This window comes from Tigriopus californicus, chromosome 7 (genome assembly GCF_007210705.1).
Source record: "Tigriopus californicus strain San Diego chromosome 7, Tcal_SD_v2.1, whole genome shotgun sequence".
Classification (NCBI taxonomy): domain Eukaryota; kingdom Metazoa; phylum Arthropoda; class Copepoda; order Harpacticoida; family Harpacticidae; genus Tigriopus; species Tigriopus californicus.
In genome coordinates, this window is record NC_081446.1 from 6,299,994 (window position 1) to 6,312,640 (window position 12,647).

The 12,647-nt window shown below is 42.9% G+C and overlaps 1 long non-coding RNA gene across 1 annotated transcript; it reads left to right on the forward strand.

The window, feature by feature from the left end:
* Positions 1 to 9,006: 9,006 nt before the first annotated feature.
* LOC131882954 (uncharacterized) lies at positions 9,007 to 10,161 on the forward strand. Its single transcript, XR_009373561.1, has 2 exons — positions 9,007 to 9,166; positions 9,514 to 10,161. It is a non-coding gene; the product is annotated as an uncharacterized LOC131882954 (long non-coding RNA).
* The last annotated feature ends 2,486 nt before the right edge of the window (positions 10,162 to 12,647 follow it).

Below are 12,647 nucleotides of genomic sequence, written 5' to 3' on the forward strand. Positions count from 1 at the left end.
AAGTTCTTAACTAGCATACATCTAACTGGCTTTAAACGTTCTATGCTACAAGTTAACAATGAGTAATACTTAAAATGACTGTAAAATGGAGGATGGGAGGGCGTGGCCTCAATGAGGACGGAGGACGAAGAGGAAACACGCATGGTGAAAGTGAGAACAAACGGGTGCTTTGATCATGTTGATGGTGGTACACATATGGACCGCGGGAAAATCGGGCGAGTAAACACCCAAGGAGATGAGGTCCTTCTTGGCAATGATGGGATCCGTCACGTCCGGGGAGAGCGCCGCCGATAGTTGCCTCCGGGCCGTTTGGTGCGCGACAAGAGAGCACGACCTTTCCCACATTGCCCAGCGGTGTTCCATTTGCTGCGCTCAGCACCGTCCGTAAGGGTGCCAGACAGATCCTTGCGGAAATGCCGCCACTGGTATGACCGTGCGAGTTGCTCCCGAGTCAGGTAAACCTTTGATCTTAAATCCATTATTGCCATGTCTTCCCGCAATTGTAATAAACTCCATATCCGTCAACCTTGATCTCATAGTGTTCAATCTTGCGGCAGAAGCGGAACAACTTCGTTCGCCATCATATTTCACGCCGGGGGATCCACCCCGACCTTGTTCCCTCTGGCGTTCACGAGCCGATGGGGACACGGACGCGGACGCAGAGCCGGTGGACTGGCTTTGTTGACGACAAAGGTTCCGGATATGCCCCACCTTGCCACATGAGTGACATGGACGATCTTGGAATGGACAAGCTTCTCAACTGTGTGGGTGCCCACAGCCGCTGCAGCTAGCGGCCACGGCCGCCAGGAACAGCCGGGACAGATGAGGCAGCCAAATCCTTCAGCATGCCTTCATGCTTGATCGCCTTATAAGTAAATTGCTCATTGTCAGATTCTTGATCTCCCTTAACTTTGAGAACATAGCTTGTTCCTCCCTGGTTCCAACCAAGGCTATGAATACCTTGAACTGTGCCGGGGTAATAGAAGACAGTTCCGCTTTGTTGGCTTGGCGATTCACATCAGTGACGAAGTCCTTAAACAGGCGCCTGTTCTTCTTCAAGTGGAACAACACCAGTCTTCGCGTGAACAGCGGCTTCAACTACAAGAAATGTTTTTCTAGGATCAAGTAGCAAGCCTCCACCGATGCTGCATTCCGGATTTCCTCCTCAATGGCAACGCAGAGGTTGCTGGCAAGGAAAGTTTTAAAAACAGCCCTTCAGGCCATTGTTGTCGATTGACTCCGTGTGCAATACATTGAAGTATATGCGAAATTTTTCAATCCAGATTTGCATCTCAAACGGTTCTGCTTCCGACGACAGCAATAGTGGTTTCATTTCCGGAACAGACTTGAACTGTCAAGAGCGTTCTTGCTCCTCATCCACTGCCTGCTCTTGCTGTAGTGCTGACACTGACAAAGACGCTGAGGGCGCGGTCTCAGTCTTCTTGCGGGCCATGCAGATTGCCGCCACTGTGGAGATTTTTGCGGAGTAATCATCCACTGCCTTGGTCTTCTCCTTGCGGGTCGCTTTGGCGTCGACCTTGATCGAGGCCTGTTTGGCAATCAAATTGTCATAAAACACTGTCATCTCCTCCAGTTTCGTCTCTGCCTCACTTAAGAGGCTCCACAGGTGGTTCACAACCGCACCGGGCTCCCGGATCATATTCAACTTCTTCATCACCTGCAACTTCCTGTTCAAGATTTGCCCTTTGACACCCATGGTGATCTAACCGTTGAACGTGACATAGTCCAAAGGCGGAGACAACGTGCTCCCTCTCAGCTTGGGATATTGGCAAAGATGACAGAAGGAAGACGAGAAGCAATCAAAGCGGTAAAATTGTGGCCGTGTGGCTTGAGCGTGGTTCAAAGACTAGAACTGCGCCATGGAGGATGGAAGGGCGTGACCTCGATGAGGACGGAGGACGAAGAGGAGACATGCGTGGTAGAAGCGAGACCAAGTGTGTGTATATATTTTTCGTATCAGCTGAGAGAGAGAGAAATGTACAGTACGTTACACATAAGGCGCTGCGTATACAGTGTTATATATAAGCAATACTACAGTCTGATATGGCAATTCAATAGCTAATAAAGTAAGTATTCCAGCTACTTGTCACAAAAATGAACATTTTTCTGGAGTGTTAGACGTATTATCCTGGTGCTGAGCATGTTGCTCATGCTCATGTGAATCCTTTCTAGTCATGTATATAAATGTGTACTAGTCAAATACAGTCAGTCACGAAGCGCACACAACATGGCGCAGTCGGTAGGATCCGGCTGTGGCCTCCTGTGTGGCTCTCCCCGTGGAGGGGATCGAGCACCGTGATCCGCCCAGTTGGCTCCGCGTTCCGTGGCCCCTAGTTGTGGGCCGATCCGTGGCCCCTAGTTGTGGGCCAGGCCTCAGATGGAGGGCGGATTCCTCAGATGGAGGGCGGATTCCTCGGATGGAGGACGGACCCCGAGATGCCCGGATGGTTGGGCCGAGATGCCCGATGGTTGGGCCGAGATGCCCCGATGGTTGGGCCGAGATGCCCGATGGTTGGGCCGAGATGCCCGGATGGCCCGTGATGCCCGGATGGCCCGTGATGCCCGGATGGCCCGTGACCCCGGATGGCTCCCCCCCCCTGTGTGAGGGAGATGTGTTAGACGTATTATCCTGGTGCTGAGCATGTTGCTCATGCTCATGTGAATCCTTTCTAGTCATGTATATAAATGTGTACTAGTCAAAATACAGTCAGTCACGAAGCGTACACAACAGAAAGCATATTATTTACTCTTACTGGCAGGATTACATTTAGCTGTCTTTCAATTTTTTCTGTGACAATCATGAATAAAAATGAAAACTGTGTTGCTATCAAAACAATATAGATTTACCATTTGTACATGTTGCTTTAGATCTTAAACAAGCTCTAACTTTAAATCTGAATTGTGGGAACATTCATTCATTACCCTAGAACATGATTGTCAACCCTGTAGTCAACTGCAATTACATTATTGCAACCTTTTATCATAACATTACAAATTTGAATATATTAGATGATGACAATAAAGTTAACATTTAGCAAACACAAAATGTGTTGTTTTTGCTCCTCAATTCTAAGTTATGACCAATGTCTTTATTGAAGGTTTCTATTTCCAGTAAAAAGGCGTTGTTAGGGCAAAAAGATAGGCAAAAGCAATTTTATACTCACATGGGTTTATTATGATTGGCACAATTTCAAGGGAATAACATAATTCGCGCTTTGATGTCCTGATCTTTTCACTTTGGTGTTTGCAAATTATTGTGGTTCATCTCTCCAAAACACAATACATAGAATAGTACAAACAGTCGGAGCTCCTGGATTGGATCTGTTGGGCCTGAGTAGCTATTGCTACCTGGACAGGGTCCTTCAACACTGATTATTGAACACAATGGTCGCAAATGCACTTAAGAACTTGGGTTACTGATCATTCAAAGTTCTTTATGACAGAATGTTCCAGCCAATGAAAGCTATAATTGTTGTTTCATCTAGTAGCGTGGATTGTAAAGTTGGCAAGCAACCTGTATGGCTTTCAAAAGTCAAACTTGACTGCAAGTCTGGTGGAGAACTGGGATAGTGGGAGGCATCACCTCAACCACCCTGGCAACACCGCCCTGATGGGCTTGGTCATCAATTTGTAAGCCGAACAAAGTTCATCATTTCTGAATGTCACTTTGACCCCCAATTGATCTGTCTAGGGAGGCCTTCATACTTGAAATCCAGGGTGAATGACACTCCACCAGCGGCAGAAACCAGTCAGGTCTTTCTTGGGGGTACACGACCTTTGAAATCTCCGAACACTATCACTTTTTACGCGAAATCCCCATTTAGATTGATCGTATTCCGCACGCCATCTGTATGAGGAGTTTGTTGATCGAGTGAAAAGTCGGCCTCTCGGTGTTTTGGCGGGAAAAGTTTGAAATAGAGTATTCCGCGTCAGCCCAGCTGTCCATGACCAGCCTGAACAAGTTGAGATTATTGATATATGATTGGTCACGCAGCGAGTATTTGTGAGTAAGTGTCTCACAGCTTGCCTGCCTGTGAATCTGTGTAATAGAATGTCAATTGTGTGTTTCCTTCAAAAGTGTTGTCCCTTGCTCTTCCATGTGATAACCAGGGCGAGGAAAAACATTGCATTTTGTTGTTGAGAGGAAAACCAAGAGTGTTGATGAAAACCGGTTTTGGGAGCCGTCTTGACGTTTCTCATTTGAGAAGCTTTGTTTGAAGAACAAAATTTCAGCTCTCTCTCATGTCTTCTCGACGTCAAAATGTAATGTTTTTCCTCAGCCTAGTGGTAGCTAATATGACCGACAAGCAGTGGTGCTGGACGTTTTTTTGTGAAGCCGCCCAAAAAAATTGAAACCGCCAATATTTTCCTCCAAAATATGAGCATTTTCTATTTTCCCGCCAATCTGGGACACAAATCCGCCAATTACAACAAAATCTCCCTTCTCAGGATATTTTCTCCAGCAAAAAATGTTCCCGGCCTCAAATATGTGCCTCAAAAGCATTAATATTTAATGATATTTTACTGAATTTGTAGAATTTTGTGTCATTGACTCATTGAAGCGGGAAAGGAAGATGACGTCATCGTCAAATTTTGGAAGATCACTCCTACTTTTGAGGCTTCATATCTCTTTGCTGAGGGATTAAATTGAAGGTTCAGTTCTTTTATCCATTGAAGGAATGGTTCATGCAGGTAGGAATTTTTATAACCTGTCTAAGTTTCACTCATTAACATGAATAAAAACTAATTTTGGAAAAAAGCCGTTTTGCGGCTGATTATTTGTATTTTAGAATTTCGTATTTTTGCAATAAACTTTTTGAAACCTTAGAAACTGTTATTGTCCAATATTGAGATTTATATCTTGGATTTTTAGTACCTCTACTGTTATGAAAAGTGCCCCAATGACCTCCCAATATTTGAGCTGCTTTTCATCGTGAAGCTGCTACTTCAATGTGTCAATAGAAACTTTTCTTGAGAACTTTAACATTTTCCGCAAATATCCAATTCATGTACATTTGTGCCATCTTTCCCCAATCAAATTTTCCTTGGATTTATTTTTCAGGCTCATTAGTGCCCAATAAAAACCATACCCATTTGGGGTCATATTTGCAATGTCAGAAAGGCCAAATGAAATAGGGATGAGGTAGTGTTGATTGCCAAATAAACTTCTGGTGACCTACTAAGAATTTAATTTCTTTTCCGTACATTACATTCCTTAGATCACTAATTAAGCATAAGATTTTGAAAGCATGAGTGTAAAAGATGTCAAAAACATCATAATTCAACGAACAGGAATCAGCCTTAGATTTGGCAGTGGGACATTGAAGCACATAAGATTTGATGGTAGTGCATCTTCCTTGAGAGGTGACTTACATTTCTGAGGCTTAATTGTTCCTTGTAAAGAGAGTAAATTAGAGCTTTAGTTCTTTTATCTTTAAATGGTTTATGTAGCATTGTACTTTAATTAACAATGGCAGCTTTACTCATTGACGAGCATCAAACAGTCTTTTTAGCCAATAAGCTGTTCTTGATTTGTTTCTTTCACTTTAAAATTTCCTATTTTTACAATGAACTTCTTGAAACCTTAATTTTGATTTTGTCGAATTATTAGATTTTGTTTGGATCTTGTTTTAGTACCCCCTTCTGCATAGGGCTAGTCAAGTAAACTGACGTTATTCCATGGAGTAAAATCAAAGACAACATGCCAAGCCAAACCGCACTGTGCATGCATTGGATTTTGACATTTTATCCATTTTACATGCTTGTGTAGGCAATTATCATTGTGGTATTGAGTCAACTTGATAGTGCGTTCACTGATTAACACCAAACAAGCTCATTTAGTAGGGTTTTGTAACACAACTCGCTCAAAATCACTCGATTATTGCAAATTCAATGGGCGCATGGTGCGAGTTGACTGTGATGTTTGTCTTAGTTCTCTCTCCCCAAACTGCCCAAAATCAGGGTGCCGGACCACATTTTTCCTTAAATTTCCTTTACTTGACATCCTCTATTGAAAAGTAACACAGTGACCTTCCAAAGTTGATGCTGAAATCATGAAACAGGTGCTGCTTCAATGTCCCAAAAGGTAGTGCCACTAGGTAGACTCTATTTCATGATTAACGGGAATAGCTCATATTCAATGATGAATTCCATGAATTACCTAGTTCTTGAGTTTTCCTTTAAAAAATCGAGGTTAATATCACCACACAAAAAGATTGCCTTCTGTTTGGATAATGCACTCAGACAAAGTTCTAGGGTCGAAATTGCGCTACCAACCCTCGAGTCGGTAAGAATATAAATGGAAAGTAGATAGAAATCGGGTGTTTCAATCCTTATAGTTTCGCAATGTTCGGTAAGAACACAAAGCTTGGCACACCTTTTGTAATTGATGGATTTGCGGATTAGGATACCTACCCCACCACCCCTTTTTGCATCTCTAGTTTGAGCCTAGCAACGCCACTATTGCGGGGCATTGTTCTAACGATAAGTCTGCTCTATTGTTGCTAACCAAGCCAAAAAAAACAAACATTTGAAGAAATCAACCATTGCTCACCCTCATCTAGATTTTCGACATATCCAAGACCCTGCGGCAATGTGGCACTTTCACAAGTATTGGGATCTTTTTGCAGGTCGAACATTGGTATTTAAACAAAAAAACTCACATCATTTAGGCACAGTTTCAACACTCACCCTTTTGGGGATCATTGTGATTTGGGCTTGACATTCCTCTGGTTGATATGGTTTTCGGCAAACGGGTTTCAAGAGATGGCGTCCGTTTTTTCTTTTTGTTTGGATATTCGTTTGCTGTTAATTTCCGACCCAGCTTTGGTTGGTTTGTCTCGATTTTTCCTAAAGGTGGAAAATCCACGCTCGAATCCACGGATAAATCGGCTACGAATGGAATTTCTTCTTCATTGAATCCAAGGTCTCCTGGGTCAAAACCCCCAGCTTGTCCCTGGTTGTCTTCCCTTTCACATGGTTCGCTTGCATTTGATACTTCTTCATCTCCATTGGCCGCCAAGCTTCCAATCACATCTTGCACTTCGATGATTTCGTTGCGAGGACAATCACTACTGATGTGATCTTCCCCCCTGCATTGGAAGCACTCGGGTACTGTACCAAGACCAAATACCTGAGTTTTCTTTGAACCAATGCAGATGAAGTCCAGAACTGGGGCGGTGGGCGAAATCAACACCCGCATGTTACCCTTCGGAATGCCGCACAACCGACTATCATGCCTTTCTTCCAACAGTTCTCTCACAATATTCGATTTAAGTTCAGCAAAGTTAGCACTAGCTTTTGCTAGTTCCTCTGTGCCAGCTTCGTCGGGTACGTTAAGGTATCGGAGGGCTGAAAATCGTTGTGCTCCTCTGACTACACACTTCCACAGATTCTCTCCGGACGATCGACAGAACTCCAATTTCTTTTCAAATCTAGTTTTGACATCGATTTCTTCATGTGTTTGGTTGGAGTCTTGCAGTAGTCTCAACGGCACTTCTTGAGAAAGAGATTCCAACAATTTCAGACTTTCGAAGCTTCAATTCGTCAAATATTAAGTCCGCTAGTTTCGTCCACGTTAAGAACGTCTTTGCCTCCTTGCACATGATATCCAAATACAGAAATGGATACCGCTTGGTCGATTTGGCCGTACCAGCATATTTTGGCACTGAATTATATAATTCTCCAGGATTGGTCCCACCTGCTGCAACCAAGCTGGTTGACGAGGATTTTGTAGGGGATCAGAAAACCATTGTTAGGCTCCACCTCCCCCACGGGGGTTGGCCTCAGAAATGGTCCCTTCTCCAGAACGACCCTCTATGGATCGCTTTGAGACTTTCAGGGCGAATTTTGCACTCAAAAGACGTATGTTGAGTAGGCCAGTTTGATGAATATTTCATTAGTCCCACAGAACGAAATCTAGCACGTCTGTACTGACGAACGCAAAACATGACGTGAATTTTTGTGATTTCACTTGAACAAAGTTTTACCCACTTCACAAATTTAGAATGGTGTTATATTTTATGTTATATTATAAATTTTAATTACTTTCCAAAACTTTGAGTTTACCTGGGTCCCAAATCCAAACCAAACGCATTTACATAATATTCTCTGATTCTACGTGTCATATGCGGCTTTAGCTACCCTTCAGGCACCCTTTAAGAGTAACTTAAGCCTTAGAACCAACTCTTTCAGCACAACAATTTCCAAAAATGTGTTTGGTTTGAATCTGGGATCCATGTAAACTCAATGTTTTGGAACAGAAATAAAGGTTCAAAATTAACTGCAACGGTGCTCTGACCTCACTACTCCATTTTTTTAATACAGGGCACTAGGATTGAGTGCAAAGAGAATGACACTATGTAAGAGCAGGATTTAAATGAGTGAAACAGACAAAGCTGGAAATTCTCTGAATGGTTTGTAAAATGTGACAAGCACCACCAAATTTAGAATGGTGTTATAGCTTTTTAAAAATCATTGACCGTTGCTGCATGAGCGAACATATCTAAAGACATTTGCCCTAGGAACGAGGTGAACAAAGCCTTTTTCATAAGTCCACAGGGCTTTATTGTACGGCTGTTGTGTATGTATACATGTATGAAACTGGACAAGCCATCTTCAGCTTTAAACACTGGTTTGAAAACTGGCTGTTTCAAATTTGATCACACCAATACAGTGTTCTTAAAGGAAAGTTTAAACAAGCCACTTTGCTACAAACCGGCCCTTTGAACGGTATAGAGGGAGATACCTTCGCACACTGACACCAACTTGAAAGCCCTCATTGATTTTACCACTGTGAACGAGTAAAGAGCTCATACAGTTCAGTGCATGATATTTTGATTAAAAAGCTCGACATGAATAGTATGTGAAACAGCTCTAGGCTCATTAGTAGCTACCTTTGCATTTTGAAAAATAGTCATTTTTGGGTCATCAATTGAAACCTGATAATTTTGTCACATTTATGTTTCTAGCATCTGAGCACCCTGATTGAAAGGACGCTTTACCCCATAGCTGAAACGGCTAAAACTCAAAGCCTCAGTTTGAGACAAACCATTCTTCTGACTACCCAGGGAATTTTTCAATGGCTGATGCGGCTCCGTCCCCATCACCACCTCCTCCACCGGCACCGGAACTAGAGAACAAATTGGTAGGCAATATCATGTTTATGAAAATATCCACTATGTGAGATCCTCATGTAGGTTAAAATTCAGTTGAACGGTCCAAGGGGAGGGTGAGCGCGCGCCTGTTAAGTAAAGAGGGAAGTATGGAGTGGATGATGAAACAACATGACCTGCTGAGGAGCAAGTGACAGTGAACAAATTTTTGTCACTTTCTGCCACAAGTGGCAAAAAATGCTGGAAGTTGGCCAAAAGTGGCCGCCGTTGGTTAGAGCTAGCTCTCAAAGAACAGCCTACATTCTCAGCTTTCCTGATAAACATCCTACGTAAATAAAACGGCTTATCCTCTATCCCTCGAATATTTTTTTCTTTTCAGCCAGATAGGATGACTGAGATGACAAAGAACGAGGTTGAGGTCGGGACGGAGGCGTTACGCCTTATCAGCTTACTCATGAGCCGGACCGATGAACCTAACAGGAGGATTCTGGGACTGGAAGCCTCACGTAACGCCAGGGTTGCCGCCACAGCATCACGAAGTCTTGCAAACTCATTGCAAACAAAAGACGCAATCCAAAACGCCGAAATCGCAGAGACATTGGCCGAAACAGCCGAACGTTTTGTCCACTTTTTGTAGAGACATTTTGTAGTAACGTTTCTTCCCGTCCCATTCAAGTAAAACATCAAATGTGCAACTCAATGCTGCGGCTTACCCTTTTCGGACCAATAGTTGGGAAGGAGGTTGCGGGACTTTATATCATGAAGTTCCGTAAAGTAAGTAAAGGAGAATCTCGTTTTTTGGGAAGCAGGCTGCTTCACTAAATCTTGAAGCTTCGAGAATGAGTTGATGTTTGAAATCCCAACCTCAAAAATCGTCAAATCTGCTCCAATTTTGGGTGCTTCTCTGTTTTCTAATGCTTATAGAACCCGAATTTTGTAACAATTGTAGTTATTTACTTTTGTTATGTTTATATGTTATAAATGCTTCAGGCTTCTCGCCACTCGATGACTGGGGCAAAAATTTCTCCTTCACGACTGCTGGTTTTTTGTCTTGCGACTTGACACAATCAAGTTAGACCATGTAAGTTAAGAGATATGCCGAAAAAGATAGAAAACCCTATTTTATGAATCGTCAGATCATCCATCAAGGAAATGATTGGGAGTTCCTAGTTCATAGTTGTATTGGCAGACCGGACGAGAGCTTCATGAACTTTGGACTCCATTTTTTGCTGAAGTAAAATATCCACCTGATTCTCTTTGAGAGGTGTTCGATCCATACCCAAGAGCGTGGACTGGTAAGCTGTGCTTCTTTTTTGTTCTTCCAATTATGCTGAATCATACGACGCCACAACTTTTTTAATTGGCTTCTTTTGGCAAAGTCGGTTTAAGATTTTTTTTTGGTTTGACTTTTCACGGGCTTTTCTAACCGCTACAGGGAATGTAATCCCCAGTACTATTAAAATGAAAGGTTATAATTTGTCTATTTATTACCTTTCAATTTTTATATGATATTTGGTCTACCAACGAATTTGAGTTGGCAGACCGAGCTAGTCCTTGAATGTAGGGTTGATCTGGTATGCTATCTAAAAATTTGTCCAAGTCTGACTTGAAAGATGCTCCCGGATCAACAAGGCCTACGTATTCCCTACGAATATCAGAGGGAAGCAAATTAAACAATGAAGGAGCCCGAGAAAGAAGAGATGTGGACTTCATTGTTCGAACTAGCCTGGATTCTCGAAGACTTGAAGGTGCTCTCAAAACGCACATTAAGCCTCTACGGTCACTAGAATTGACCCTAAACCCTGGGTTGGGACAAAGCTCATGGATACTTTTGAAAACGTACAATATCAGATACCTTTCGTACCTTCTCTGAGTACTGTACAATCCCAACCGTTCTAACCTTTCCCAATACGAGAGCTCTCTCATTCCTGTGATGTTCCTAGTGAAACATCTTTGGACTTGCTCGACCTTTTGCAAACCTGCTGAACTCATTGGAGCCCAAATGGGTGAGGCGTATTCAAGATGTGGCTGGACAATCGACTTGTACAGAGTTAGCATCGTGATGCTATCTCTGGACTTAAACGTGCGATATATCCAACCACACATTTGAAAAGCCTTACCCACCTTCAGCTGGATATGCTCATCGAACTTTCCATTATTTTGGAGGACTACACCTAGATCTTTCATAGATGAGACCTGCTCAATATCTTTACCTCCATTATCTACGAGTGGAGTATTTAAAGGAGTTGACCCAAATGTCATTGAGCGGAATTTCATTCCGTTCAGGGCCATATTACTCTCAGTTACCCAAGAGTAGATTCGATTTAAGTCCTTTGCAAGGCTACTGGAATCTTGGCCATTCCTACCAGAAACTAACTTTGTATCGTCAGCATAAGAAGAGAGACTGGCAGTGATACTAAGCTTTTGAAGCGGGGCAACGAATATTATAAACAAGAGGGGCCCTAAGATCGAACCCTGGGGAACACCTGACTTGACATCATGTATGTCACTAAGGGATCCCTCAACCTTAACCAATTGCTTCCTACCAGAAATGAAACTTTTTAACCAATTGAGAACCCTGCCTTGGATCCCAATTTCATGGAGCCTGTTAACTAAAAGCCCATGATCTACCTTGTCAAAGGCCTTGGCAAAGTCGAGATAAACTACATCAACTGATTCATGACTCTCTAGTCCCTCAATAACCCGCTCAATATGTTCAATCAGTTGGGTAACCGTGCTAAAATGTGCTCGGAACCCATGCTGGCTAGGAGGAAGGACTTCATGAATATCAAGAAATTCAACAAGTTTGAACTTCATGATCTTCTCAAACACCTTCGCAATATTCGAAGTGAGAGAAATCGGCCTGTAATTACTGGGGAGCGACTTATCTCCCCCTTTAAAAATTGGAACAACATGAGCTAACTTTAGTGAAGATGGAAACTTGCCCTGATCCAAGATGCAACGCATCAAGTACGAGAAAACAGGAGCGAGAACCAGTGAGCATCTCATCAGAAACTGAGATGTCACGCAATCAGGACAAGGAGAGCTCGAAAGCCTCAAGTCCCTGATGGCCTCTAAAGCATCTTGATCTGTGGCTACAAGATCATCTAAACGCTTAGCTTGACTAATCTCAACAGACTCATCTTCAGAGCAATGAGCTGTTGCTTCCGAACTCAGTGAGATTGAAAACACACTGGAGAACTGATCTCCAAGCATGTTAGCCATAGTCTCTACATTGCTAATGGCCTCCCCATCAACCTCAAAAGGCCCAAAAGAGTGTTTCATTTTTCTCTTAGAGTTCGCATAAGAGAAAAATGCCTTCGGATTCGACCTGACCTCCTGAACCACCTTACTTTCAGTTTGTAACTGGTCATATTCGATGGAGGCCTTAATCTTACCTGGGCTTGTTGCAACGAACAAAGGCGTTGGAGTTAAGAAATATGACCCGTTGAAAGCTTCCCCCAATCCAATGTTTAGGGTTTGGTTAGGGTGTGGCTTGGCAACAAAAAGCCT